This window comes from Oncorhynchus clarkii, chromosome 6, assembly GCF_045791955.1.
Source record: "Oncorhynchus clarkii lewisi isolate Uvic-CL-2024 chromosome 6, UVic_Ocla_1.0, whole genome shotgun sequence".
NCBI classification, from domain to species: domain Eukaryota; kingdom Metazoa; phylum Chordata; class Actinopteri; order Salmoniformes; family Salmonidae; genus Oncorhynchus; species Oncorhynchus clarkii.
In genome coordinates, this window is record NC_092152.1 from 79,235,011 (window position 1) to 79,250,267 (window position 15,257).

The window sequence follows — 15,257 nt, forward strand, 5'->3', positions numbered from 1 at the left end:
GTGGAAATGTACCTATCTTGATCTTCAAAAAGTCGTTATGGAGACCACATTGCTTTTACCAATCCAGTCCTGTTGGGTCTGTGAGGGACAAGGCAGGAAGGTAGTCCCCTGTGGATGTGAGTCTGGCCCCTGGCTAAGCATCCCTTCCCCACTGGAAAAACTAAACATACCTTCACTGCTGAATCCCTTCTCATTCCACAATGCGATGGTGGTATAGTGGTGAGCATAGCTCCCTTTCAAGCAGAGAGCAGTTAACCTGAGTTTGCTTCTTGGCCATCGTGGTCTAACAACACCTGCATTGCTTGCTGTTTGGGGTTTTAGGCTGGGTTTCTGTACAGCACTTTGAGATATCAGCTGATGTGAGAAGGACTATATAAATACAATTTGATTGATTGATTGATTATAGTACATAAATAATATGCAAACTGAGGCTTAAGAATTGTTTTCCAAATCACTGCAGTCTGCATGATAATCCTGTGTGTTGGGTTCGTGTACTCAAGGCAATGTTTATTTGTGTCGTGTGTGTGTGTGTGTGTGTGTGTATGTGTGTGTGTGTGTGACGTGTGCATTCTTGTGTGATTATGAGAGAGGGAGAGGGAGAGAGCGAGAGAGGGAGCGGGAGAGGGAGGGAGAGCGGGAGAGGGAGAGAGCGGGAGAGGGAGGGAGAGGGAGAGAGGAAGAGGGAGAGAGAGAGAGCGGGAGAGGGAGGCAGAGGGAGAGAGGGAGGGAGGGAGAGAGATAGAGATGTTATGTATATTGTATGTTAGTGTAGAGAGAGAGATAGAGATGTTATGTATATTATATGTTAGTGTAGAGATAGAGATGTTATGTATATTGTATGTTAATGTAGAGCGGGAGAGGGAGGGAGAGAGAGAGAGAGAGAGAGATGTTATGTATATTATATGTTAGTGTAGAGAGAGAGATAGAGATGTTATGTATATTGTATGTTAATGTAGAGCGGGAGAGGGAGGGAGAGAGAGAGAGAGAGAGAGATGTTATGTATATTGTATGTTAGTGTAGAGAGAGAGATAGAGATGTTATGTATATTGTATGTTAGTGTAGAGCGGGAGAGGGAGGGAGAGAGAGAGAGAGAGAGAGATGTTATGTATATTATATGTTAGTGTAGAGATAGAGATGTTATGTATATTGTATGTTAGTGTAGAGCGGGAGAGGGAGGGAGAGAGAGAGAGAGAGAGAGATGTTATGTATATTATATGTTAGTGTAGAGATAGAGATGTTATGTATATTGTATGTTAGTGTAGAGCGGGAGAGGGAGGGAGAGAGAGAGAGAGAGAGAGATGTTATGTATATTATATGTTAGTGTAGAGATAGAGATGTTATGTATATTGTATGTTAGTGTAGAGCGGGAGAGGGAGGGAGAGAGAGAGAGAGAGAGAGATGTTATGTATATTATATGTTAGTGTAGAGATAGAGATGTTATGTATATTGTATGTTAGTGTAGAGAGAGAGATAGAGATGTTATGTATATTGTATGTTAGTGTAGAGCGGGAGAGGGAGGGAGAGAGAGAGAGAGAGAGATGTTATGTATATTATATGTTAGTGTAGAGATAGAGATAGAGATGTTATGTATATTGTATGTTAGTGTAGAAAGAGAGATAGAGATGTTATGTATATTATATGTTAGTGTAGAGATAGAGATGTTATGTATATTGTATGTTAGTGTAGAGCGGGAGAGGGAGGGAGAGAGAGAGAGAGAGAGAGATGTTATGTATATTATATGTTAGTGTAGAGAGAGAGATGTTATGTATATTATATGTTAGTGTAGAGAGAGAGATGTTATGTATATTATATGTTAGTGTAGAGATAGAGATGTTATGTATATTATATGTTAGTGTAGAGCGGGAGAGGGAGGGAGAGAGAGAGAGAGAGAGAGATGTTATGTATATTATATGTTAGTGTAGAGAGAGAGATGTTATGTATATTATATGTTAGTGTAGAGAGAGAGATGTTATGTATATTATATGTTAGTGTAGAGAGAGAGATGTTATGTATATTATATGTTAGTGTAGAGATAGAGATAGAGATGTTATGTATATTATATGTTAGTGTAGAGATAGAGATGTTATGTATATTATATGTTAGTGTAGAGAGAGATGTTATGTATATTATATGTTAGTGTAGAGAGAGAGATAGAGATGTTATGTATATTATATGTTAGTGTAGAGATAGAGATGTTATGTATATTATATGTTAGTGTAGAGATAGAGATGTTATGTATATTATATGTTAGTGTAGAGATAGAGATGTTATGTATATTATATGTTAGTGTAGAGCGGGAGAGGGAGGGAGAGAGAGAGAGAGAGAGAGAGAGATGTTATGTATATTATATGTTAGTGTAGAGATAGAGATGTTATGTATATTATATGTTAGTGTAGAGAGAGAGAGAGAGAGATGTTATGTATATTGTATGTTAGTGTAGAGAGAGAGAGATGTTATGTATATTATATGTTAGTGTAGAGATAGAGATAGAGATGTTATGTATATTGTATGTTAGTGTAGAGAGAGAGATAGAGATGTTATGTATATTGTATGTTAGTGTAGAGAGAGAGATAGAGATGTTATGTATATTATATGTTAGTGTAGAGAGAGAGATGTTATGTATATTATATGTTAGTGTAGAGAGAGAGATGTTATGTATATTATATGTTAGTGTAGAGAGAGAGATGTTATGTATATTATATGTTAGTGTAGAGAGAGAGATGTTATGTATATTATATGTTAGTGTAGAGATAGAGATGTTATGTATATTATATGTTAGTGTAGAGAGGGAGATGTTATGTATATTGTATGTTAGTGTAGAGAGAGAGAGAGAGAGAGAGATGTTATGTATATTATATGTTAGTGTAGAGATAGAGATGTTATGTATATTGTATGTTAGTGTAGAGAGAGAGAGAGAGAGAGATGTTATGTATATTATATGTTAGTGTAGAGATAGAGATGTTATGTATATTGTATGTTAGTGTAGAGAGAGAGAGAGAGAGAGAGATGTTATGTATATTATATGTTAGTGTAGAGATAGAGATGTTATGTATATTATATGTTAATGTAGAGAGAGAGATAGAGATGTTATGTATATTATATGTTAGTGTAGAGATAGAGATGTTATGTATATTGTATGTTAGTGTAGAGAGAGAGAGAGAGAGAGAGAGATGTTATGTATATTATATGTTAGTGTAGAGATAGAGATGCTATGTATATTATATGTTAGTGTAGAGATAGAGATAGAGATGTTATGTATATTATATGTTAGTGTAGAGAGAGAGAGAGAGAGAGATGTTATGTATATTATATGTTAGTGTAGAGAGAGAGATGTTATGTATATTATATGTTAGTGTAGAGAGGGAGATGTTATGTATATTATATGTTAGTGTAGAGAGAGAGATAGAGATGTTATGTATATTATATGTTAGTGTAGAGATAGAGATGTTATGTATATTATATGTTAGTGTAGAGATAGAGATGTTATGTATATTATATGTTAGTGTAGAGAGAGAGAGAGATGTTATGTATATTGTATGTTAGTGTAGAGATAGAGATGTTATGTATATTATATGTTAGTGTAGAGATAGAGATGTTATGTATATTATATGTTAGTGTAGAGAGAGAGAGAGATGTTATGTATATTATATGTTAGTGTAGAGAGAGAGATGTTATGTATATTATATGTTAGTGTAGAGATAGAGATGTTATGTATATTATATGTTAGTGTAGAGAGAGAGATGTTATGTATATTATATGTTAGTGTAGAGATAGAGATGTTATGTATATTATATGTTAGTGTAGAGAGAGAGATGTTATGTATATTATATGTTAGTGTAGAGAGAGAGATGTTATGTATATTATATGTTAGTGTAGAGAGATAGAGATGTTATGTATATTATATGTTAGTGTAGAGAGAGAGATGTTATGTATATTATATGTTAGTGTAGAGAGAGAGAGAGATGTTATGTATATTATATGTTAGTGTAGAGATAGAGATGTTATGTATATTGTATGTTAGTGTAGAGAGAGAGAGAGAGAGAGATGTTATGTATATTATATGTTAGTGTAGAGATAGAGATGCTATGTATATTATATGTTAGTGTAGAGATAGAGATAGAGATGTTATGTATATTATATGTTAGTGTAGAGAGAGAGAGAGAGAGAGAGATGTTATGTATATTATATGTTAGTGTAGAGAGAGAGATGTTATGTATATTATATGTTAGTGTAGAGAGGGAGATGTTATGTATATTATATGTTAGTGTAGAGAGAGAGATAGAGATGTTATGTATATTATATGTTAGTGTAGAGATAGAGATGTTATGTATATTATATGTTAGTGTAGAGATAGAGATGTTATGTATATTATATGTTAGTGTAGAGAGAGAGAGAGATGTTATGTATATTGTATGTTAGTGTAGAGATAGAGATGTTATGTATATTATATGTTAGTGTAGAGATAGAGATGTTATGTATATTATATGTTAGTGTAGAGAGAGAGAGAGATGTTATGTATATTATATGTTAGTGTAGAGAGAGAGATGTTATGTATATTATATGTTAGTGTAGAGATAGAGATGTTATGTATATTATATGTTAGTGTAGAGAGAGAGATGTTATGTATATTATATGTTAGTGTAGAGATAGAGATGTTATGTATATTATATGTTAGTGTAGAGAGGGAGATGTTATGTATATTATATGTTAGTGTAGAGAGAGAGATGTTATGTATATTATATGTTAGTGTAGAGAGATAGAGATGTTATGTATATTATATGTTAGTGTAGAGAGAGAGATGTTATGTATATTATATGTTAGTGTAGAGAGAGAGAGAGATGTTATGTATATTATATGTTAGTGTAGAGATAGAGATGTTATGTATATTATATGTTAGTGTAGAGATAGAGATGTTATGTATATTATATGTTAGTGTAGAGATAGAGATGTTATGTATATTATATGTTAGTGTAGAGATAGAGATGTTATGTATATTATATGTTAGTGTAGAGAGAGAGATGTTATGTATATTATATGTTAGTGTAGAGATAGAGATGTTATGTATATTATATGTTAGTGTAGAGAGAGAGATGTTATGTATATTATATGTTAGTGTAGAGAGAGAGATGTTATGTATATTATATGTTAGTGTAGAGATAGAGATGTTATGTATATTATATGTTAGTGTAGAGAGAGAGATGTTATGTATATTATATGTTAGTGTAGAGAGGGGTTTTCCAAACTATGGTAATTATGGTTTGACTCAGAATTTTGACTTTAAATGTATGTCAAATAAAAAAAAACATTGATTTCAAAGTTTGACAAACTATACAACTCTATGCACCAGCACTACTTCACAAAAACACATGTACTGGAACAACTGTGCAGATGCAACGTTTGGTAACAGAATTACAGTAAAATCTCCCTTCGTTTTTTATGTGACCACACTTTCCAACAACTCTGTTAAATATCTGCTCCTAATTAGGATTCAACTATGACTGTAGAAAGAACGGGGTGTCAGCTATGACTGTAGAAAGAACGGGGTGTCAGCTATGACTGTAGAAAGAACGGGGTGTCAGCTATGACTGTAGAAAGAACGGGGTGTCAGCTATGACTGTAGAAAGAACGGGGTGTCAGCTATGACTGTAGAAAGAACGGGGTGTCAGCTATGACTGTAGAAAGAACAGGGTGTCAGCTATGACTGTAGAAAGAACGGGGTGTCAGCTATGACTGTAGAAAGAACGGGGTGTCCGCTATGACTGTAGAAAGAACAGGGTGTCAGCTAAGACTGTAGAAAGAACGGGGTGTCAGCTAAGACTGTAGAAAGAACGGGGTGTCAGCTATGACTGTAGAAAGAACGGGGTGTCAGCTATGACTGTAGAAAGAACGGGATGTCAGCTATGACTGTAGAAAGAACAGGGTGTCAGCTATGACTGTAGAAAGAACAGGGTGTCAGCTAAGACTGTAGAAAGAACGGGGTGTCAGCTATGACATGACACCTTGGCTTTGTTTATTTAACTACGGTAGGTGAAGTGGATTTATATCCGGTAACAGAATTGCATCATGGGTCCCTGATGTGTACTACACAGAAATACATAATGATGGATATGCATGTCATTCTCTTCACGGTGATGTATCTTGCAGAGATTCAATTCCCACTCAACTCCTACAGGTTTTAACGACAACCCACTCAACTCCTACAGGTTTTAACGACAACACACTCAACTCCTACAGGTTTTAACAACACAACCCACTCAACTCCTACAGGTTTTAACAACACAACCCACTCAACTCCTACAGGTTTTAACAACACAACCCACTCAACTCCTACAGGTTTTAACAACACAACCCACTCAACTCCTACAGGTTTTAACGACAACCCACTCAACTCCTACAGGTTTTAACAACACAACCCACTCAACTCCTACAGGTTTTAACAACACAACCCACTCAACTCCTACAGGTTTTAACGACAACCCACTCAACTCCTACAGGTTTTAACGACAACACACTCAACTCCTACAGGTTTTAACAACACAACCCACTCAACTCCTACAGGTTTTAACGACAACCCACTCAACTCCTACAGGTTTTAACGACAACCCACTCAACTCCTGCAGGTTTTAACGACAACCCACTCAACTCCTACAGGTTTTAACGACAACACACTCAACTCCTACAGGTTTTAACAACACAACCCACTCAACTCCTACAGGTTTTAACAACACAACCCACTCAACTCCTGCAGGTTTTAACGACAACCCACTCAACTCCTACAGGTTTTAACGACAACCCACTCAACTCCTACAGGTTTTAACAACACAACCCACTCAATAGTGCTGTTTGAATGCAAACCACGTCGCTGGGTTTTGGATTTTCGTATGTAAAACCTCCTTCAGCGATCAGTGAAAATTAAAAGCATCTGCGTTGGCCGGGAATCGAACCCGGGTCAACTGCTTGGAAGGCAGCTATGCTCACCACTATACCACCAAGGCAAGTTGAGAAAAGGGAATTCAACAGGGGAATTGTAGGTTTGTGTCAAGTATTTCAAGAATAACTCTCTCGCTCTCGCTTGGATATTGGACTTTCATGGTGAAACCTGCTTATGTATTGAGTCCACCACACACTGAGATGGAGGAACAAAACACTCCACTGAGATGGAGGAACAAAACACTCCACTGAGATGGAGGAACAAAACATTAAACTGTGGTCCTGCCTGTAGCTCAGTTGGTAGGTCATGGTGCTTGCAAAATGTGGGTAGTTTGTTTGATTCCCGGGACCACCCATATGTAAAAAGAGTGCGCTCATGACTGTAAGTCGCTGTGGATACAAGTGTCTACAAAATGACCTATTTTTTTTATTATAGATGATAAACATTTTAATCTGTATTCAATGTGAAATAACTGTAAGGGTTGAGAAGAACAGTAAGGTTCAATATTCTTCTTGTCCTGTTGTCTTCCATCTCTGACCACCAATCTGAAACAACTGGATTGCTGTTAATAATATTGCTGCTCCCCATCCGATGTGAGCTGAGGCCACCGCTGCGTCCAGCAACGCACAACGTTGTGGAACTTTCATGTAAAAAAAAGATGTAGAACCAACATGTCTCAGACTTAGAGAACATGGGATCATGCAGTTTAAGTGCACAACCAGCTGGGGGCACTGTTAGCACAGAACTTCAGGCTTGATTCAATCCGATCTGCTTTAGCCGACATCAGCACAGCGGTTGTTGAGGCGGTGCCGGAGGTGGAACGGCATTAGAGCTGTCAAATCCACAAGTGTATCCTGGCATTATACCTAAAGCGGAAATAGCCATTGGCTGCACAGAGTCGCATTAAGATAAATCTCATGCAGACGTGTTTACAAGTTACAAGCTTCATGACAATGATCACAAGAGCTGCTCACCGATTTGACTGTTCCACCTGCCAAAACATCAGCTATGTGGTGTCGGCTATCGCCGGTTAATGCTTGATCTGATTTAATCTTAGTGTTTTTAATAAAAGGTTAAGGCAATGTTTTTAAAAGTGTAGTTACATTGTTACTACACAGGTTTAAAGCACAACAAACAAGTGTTAAACAGTTGTTTGCAATAATCTCACATCAGAGATATCATGTAAATCAATGTTTCCCAAACTTTTTATAGTCCTCAAACATGAGGACTCTCCTGTACCCCCTCTAGCACCAGGGTCAGCGCACTCTAGCTGTGTACCCCCTCTAGCACCAGGGTCAGCGCGCTCCAGCTGTGTACCCCCTCTAGCACCAGGGTCAGCGCGCTCCAGCTGTGTACCCCCTCTAGCACCAGGGTCAGCGCACTCTAGCTGTGTACCCCCTCTAGCACCAGGGTCAGCGCGCTCCAGCTGTGTACCCCCTCTAGCACCAGGGTCAGCGCACTCTAGCTGTGTACCCCCTCTAGCACCAGGGTCAGCGCGCTCCAGCTGTGTACCCCCTCTAGCACCAGGGTCAGCGCACTCCAGTTGTGTACCCCCTCTAGCACCAGGGTCAGCGCGCTCCAGCTGTGTACCCCCTCTAGCACCAGGGTCAGCGCACTCCAGTTGTGTACCCCCTCTAGCACCAGGGTCAGCGCACTCCAGTTGTGTACCCCCTCTAGCACCAGGGTCAGCGCACTCCAGTTGTGTACCCCCTCTAGCACCAGGGTCAGCGCACTCCAGCTGTGTACCCCCTCTAGCACCAGGGTCAGCGCACTCCAGCTGTGTACCCCCTCTAGCACCAGGGTCAGCACACTCCAGCTGTGTACCCCCTCTAGCACCAGGGTCAGCACACTCTCAAATGTTGTTTTTTGCCATCATTGTAAGCCTGCCACACCCACACACTATACAATACATTTATTAAACATAAGAATGAGTGTGAGTTTTTGCCACAACCCGACTCGTAAGAAGAGCTCTTATAGGACCAGGGCACCAATAATAATATAATGATAGTAATACATCATTTTGATCTTTATTTAACCACCTTACATATAAAACCATATTTGTTCATCGAAAATTGTGATTAACTCACCACAGGTTAATAAGGTTGTGCTTGAAAGGAGGCACATAACTCTGCAATGTTGGGTTGTATTGGAGAGTCTCAGTCTTAAATCATTTTCCACACACAGTCTGTGCCTGTATTTAGTTTTCATGCTAGTGAGGGCCGAGAATCCACTCTCACATAGGTATGTGGTTGCAAAGGGCATCAGTGTCTTAATTAACAGCGCGATTTGCCAAGGCAGGACACTCTGAGTGCAGTCCTTTCCAGAAATCTAGCAGTGGCTTCTGATTAAATTAAATTTTCACAGAACCGCTTGTGGCAATTTTTATGAGGCTCTCTTGTTGAGATATCGGTAAGTGGACTGCAGGCAGGGCATGAAAGGGGTAACGAATCCAATTTTGTGTCGTCCGTTTCGGGGAAGTACCTGCGTAATTGCGCATCCAACTCACTCAGGTGCTTCGCTATATCACATTTGACAATGTCCATAAGCTTGAGTTCATTTGCACACAAAAAATCAAACAATGATGGAAAGACCTGTGTGTTGTCCTTGTTAATGCAGACAGAGAAGAGCTCCAACTTAATAACCAGTTATAATATATAATTATATTATTATTATTATATATATTATTATATATAATAAGCCTCAGTTTAGTCCCGCACATTGAATATAGTTGCGGAGAGTCCCTGTACTATTGATTCAGATCCTTCAGGCAAGAAAAAACATCATCCAGAAAGGACAGTCGTGTGAGGAACCCGTCATCATGCAAGCGAACAAACAAGTGAAAATGATGGTCAGTAAAGAAAACTTTAAGCTCGTCTCTCAATTCAAAAAAATGTGTCAATACTTTGACACTTGATAACCAGCGCACTTCTGTATGTTGTAAAAGCGTTACATGGTCGCTGCCAGTATCATTGCATAGTGCAGAAAATACACGAGAGTTCAGGGGCCTTGCTTTAACAAAGTTAACCATTTTCACTGTAGTGTCCAAAACGTCTTTCAAGCTGTCAGGCATTCCCTTGGCAGCAAGAGCCTCTCGGTGGATGCTGCAGAGTACCCAAGTGGCATTGGGAGCAACTGCTTACACGTGCATTACCACTCCGCTATGTCTCACTGTCATGGCTTTTGCGCCATCTGTACAGATACCAACATGAGCAGCAGCTACGTTTGGCTACATACGGACCATAAGTGGAATTCCCGCGAGAGAGTAACGGTTAATTTGATTGGAAGGTAATTATTTTTAAAGGCTACCTGTTGTTATTTCGCAGCACACTAGATGGCCCATTCCTGCTGACAGAGCTGGTGTAACTGAGTCAGGTTTGTAGGCCTCCTTGCTCGCACACACTTCTTCAGTTCTGCCCACAAATGTTCTATAGGATAGAGGTTAGGGCTTTGTGATGGCCAATACACTGAATTTGTTGTCCTTAAGCCATTTTGCCACAACTTTAGAAGTATGCTTGGGGTCATTGTCCATTTGGAAGACCCATTTGCAACCAAGCTTTAACTTCCTGACTGATGTCTTAAGATGTTGCTTCAATATATCCACACCATTTTCCTACCTCATGATGCTATAAATTTTGTGAAGTGCACCGGTCCCTCCTGCAGCAAAGCACCACCACAATATGATGGTGCCACCCCCGTTCTTCACGGTTGGGATGGTGTTCTTCGGCTTGCAAGCCTCCCCCTTTTTCCTCCTAACATAACAATGGTCATTATGACCAAACAGTTATATTTTTGTTTCATCAGACCAGAGAACATTTCTCCAAAAGGTACGATCTTTGTCCCCATGTGCAGTTGCAAACCGTGGTCTGGCTTTTTTATGGCGGTTTTGGAGCAGTGGCTTCTTCCTTGCTGAGCGCCTTTCAGGTTATGTCGATATAGGACTCGATTTACTGTGGATATAGATACTTTTGTACCTGTTTCCTCCAGCATCTTCACAAGGTCCTTTGCTGTTGTTCTGGGATTGATTTGCACCTTTTTGCACCAAAGTACGTTTATCTCTAGGAGACAAAACGCATCTCCTTCCTGAGCTACATGGTCCCATGGTGTTTATACTTGAGTTCTATTGTTTGTACAGATGAATGTGGTACCTTCAGGCATTTGGAAATTGCTCCCAAGGATGAACCAGACTTGTGGAGGTCTACAAGTGTTTTTCTGAGGTCTTGGCTGATTTCTTTAGATTTTCCCATGATGTCAATTAAAGAGGCACTGAGTTTGAAGGAAGGCCTTGAAATACATCCACAGGTACACCTCCAATTGACTCAAATTATGTCAATTAGCCTATCAGAAGCTTCTAAAGCCATGACATAATTTTCTGGAATTTTCCAAGCTGTTTAAAGGCACAGTCAAATTCGTGTATGTAAACTTCTGACCCATTGGAATTGTGATACAGTAAATTATAAGTGAAATAATCTGTATGCAAACAATTGTTGGAAAAATGACTTGTGTCATGCACAAAGTAGATGTCCTATCCGTCTTGCCAAAACTATAGTTTGTTAACAGGACATTTGTGGAGTAGTTAAAAAACAAGTTTTAATGACTCCAACCTAAGTGTATGTAAACCTCCGACTGTATATATTTTTTAATATGAATCACATTTTTATTTAGCGTACCACCAAAGGCATTCCCCCAGTTTGGGAACACCTGATGTAAATGAACCTTCTATGCCGGGAATCAAACCCAGGATGACTGCTTGGAAGGCAGCTATGCTCACTGCTATACCACCATTGCTCAGTACCAACACCACCATGAGGCAGAGACTCACAACATTCCTACCCAGAATTCACATGGGGAAATGGAGGCCTGATGGTTCATTGTAGGACAAGTGAGTTTTTGCTGACACATCTTATGACAGACAGAGTGAGGAGTGGAGGAAGACTGATGAAGCAGGGGAACATATAGCCAACTATCGGCCTCCTCAACTCAGACTGAGGAAGCAGGGGACCAGATAGCCAGCTATCGGCCTCCTCAACTCAGACTGAGGAAGCAGGGGACCAGATAGCCAGCTATCGGCCTCCTCAACTCAGACTGAGGAAGCAGGGGAACATATAGCCAGCTATCGGCCTCCTCAACTCAGACTGAGGATGCAGGGGACCAGATAGCCAGCTATCAGCCTCCTCAACTCAGACTGTCAATCTACTCTACTTTGTGCGTCTGTGTCTTTATGATCAAATGGGCTACTTGGAAAACTCAATACTGGTAATTTTCTCCCATGGAAAAAAATATATAGATATATTTTTTCCTCACCTTGTAAGTCTGTGGGATGGGCCCTGGTCAGGAGTAGTGTACAAAGTAGTCAATAGTGTGTCTTGTAAGCCAGTCTGAGGGGCCCTAATCAGAGGTAGTGTAGAATATAGGGAATAGTGTGTATTTTAAGCCAGTCTGAGGGGCCCTAATCAGAGGTAGTGTAGAATATAGGGAATAGTGTGCCATTTGTGGTGTAGACTTGGTCTGCAGGCTGGCGGTGAGGTGGTGGATGTGATACTCCAGGAGGATGGAGAGCTGACCACACATCTAGAAGAACCACCAGCCCATCCTGGAGAAACCACACAGCGCAATGGCTGTTAGATACTGTATGACCTCACAGTGAAGGGAGCTTTATCTCTATTTAAAACAGACTGGAATAGGACCTCTACAAGGCTGTTAGATACTGTATGACCTCACAGTGAAGAAGGGACATTTCTCTCTATTTAAAACAGACTGGAATAGGACCTCTACAAGGCTGTTAGATACTGTATGACCTCACAGTGAAGAAGGGACATTTCTCTCTATTTAAAACAGACTGGAATAGGAACTCTACAAGGCTGTTAGATACTGTATGACCTCACAGTGAAGGGAGCTTTATCTCTATTTAAAACAGACTGGAATAGGAACTCTACAAGGTTGTAAGATATGACCTCACAGTGAAGGGAGCTTTATCTCTTTTTAAAACCGACTGGAATAGGAACTCTACAAGGCTGTTAGATACTGTAAGATCTCACAGTGAAGGGAGCTTTATCTCTATTTAAAACAGACTGGAATAGGAACTCTACAAGGTTGTAAGATATGACCTCACAGTGAAGGGAGCTTTATCTCTTTTTAAAACCGACTGGAATAGGAACTCTATAAGGCTGTTAGATACTGTATGACCTCACAGTGAAGGGAGCTTTATCTCTATTTAAAACCGACTGGAATAGGAACTCTATAAGGCTGTTAGATACTGTATGACCTCACAGTGAAGGGAGCTTTATCTCTATTTAAAACCGACTGGAATAGGAACTCTATAAGGCTGTTAGATACTGTATGACCTCACAGTGAAGAAGGGAGATTTCTCTCTATTTAAAACAGACTGGAATAGGAACTCTACAAGGCTGTTAGATACTGTATGACCTCACAGTGAAGAAGGGACATTTCTCTCTATTTAAAACAGACTGGAATATGAACTCTACAAGGCTGTTAGATACTGTATGACCTCACAGTGAAGAAGGGACATTTCTCTCTATTTAAAACAGACTGGAATATGAACTCTACAAGGCTGTTAGATACTGTATGACCTCACAGTGAAGAAGGGACATTTCTCTCTATTTAAAACAGACTGGAATATGAACTCTACAAGGCTGTTAGATACTGTATGACCTCACAGTGAAGAAGGGACATTTCTCTATTTAAACAGACTATAATAGGAACTCTACAAGGCTGTTAGATACTCTATGACCTCACAGTGAAGAAGGGAGATTTCTCTATTTAAACAGACTATAATAGGAACTCTAAAGGCTGTTAGATATGACCTCACAGTGAAGAAGGGATATTTATCTATTTAAACAGACTATAATAGGAACTCTAAAGGCTGTTAGATATGACCTCACAGTGAAGGGAGCTTTCTCTCTATTTAAAACAGACTGGAATAGGACCTCTACAAGGCTGTTAGATATGACCTCACAGTGAAGGGAGCTTTCTCTCTATTTAAAACAGACTGGAATAGGACCTCTACAAGGCTGTTAGATATGACCTCACAGTGAAGGGTGATGTATTTGTGTGTAAAGGGTGATCAAAGAGATTGACTCCATGCTTCCCTGTTCACACACAGCCGTCTCTCTCTCTCCGACACACACACACACACACACACTAAGAGGGTTGCACTTTGGCTATGGGTGTTAGACCTCAACTCTGGAAGTGTCTGTAAATAAATGGTTTTGCCACTGTAGCCAGACATTCCCCTAGGCTGTGGAGCCAGCCTAGCCACAAGCTGCTAGCGTAACAACTACCGCTACTCAGCCAACAGAGAACTGCTGAGGAGCCTGCTCACACCCCACTGCTTTCAATGCTACGCTTCTAAAAGTAACTTTCCATAGATTCCAAACTGTTTAATCTCATTATTTCATGTATAATGATGGCCAAATGGGCGATGTAGAAGTATTGGCCCGTATACAGTAACACTGTTCTATGGTTAAAGAGTGAAAATGAATTTGATTGAGCCTGTGCAATATGTTGACCAATTGGTATTCCATGGACTTTGGAGGGTTAAGTCAAATATATTAGGGAAAAGTATGTTCTCTCTCTACCTCTCTCTCTGTACCTCTCTCTCTCTACCTCTCTCTCTATATATACCTCAAAGGTTTGAAATGTCCCTGCCCTCTCAAACAATATTTGACTTAGATTAAATGATAAGATCAACTCAGCACCCAAACACTTAAAAACAGTCTCAAAACACTTAAACAGTCTCAAAACCTAGAACACCTCTAAAAACACATGCTCTTTATCGCTCCATTTGATTTATTGAACCAGGAAAGTTGACTGAGAAGACAATTAAATTTACCAGGAAAGTTGATTGAGAAGACAATTTAATTTACCAGGAAAGTTGATTGAGAAGACAATTTAATTTACCAGGAAAGTTGATTGAGAAGACAATTTAATTTACCAGGAAAGTTGATTGAGAAGACAATTTAATTTACCAGGAAAGTTGACTGAGAAGACAATTTAATTTACCAGGAAAGTTGACTGAGAAGACAATTTAATTTACCAGGAAAGTTGATTGAGAAGACAATTTAATTTACCAGGAAAGTTGACTGAGAAGACAATTTAATTTACCAGGAAAGTTGATTGAGAAGACATTTTAATTGACAGATAATGAGTTACAGAGGTGAGAAGAGAATTAAATATAGATGGTGTCGCCACATATCATCAACAACAGCCACACATCACTTCTGATCTTCATCATCATCCCTCCAGACTCTGAGTTCTCCAACCCCTAAAATCCCAATTCTTGTTCAACCCGGACCATGCCACGACACAA

General features: G+C 39.4%; 1 non-coding gene across 1 annotated transcript; it reads right to left on the reverse strand.

Moving 5' to 3' along the window:
* Nucleotides 1-6,923: 6,923 nt before the first annotated feature.
* trnag-ucc (transfer RNA glycine (anticodon UCC)) lies at nt 6,924-6,995 on the reverse strand. Its single transcript has one exon. It is a non-coding gene; the product is annotated as a tRNA-Gly (tRNA).
* Nucleotides 6,996-15,257: the final 8,262 nt, after the last annotated feature.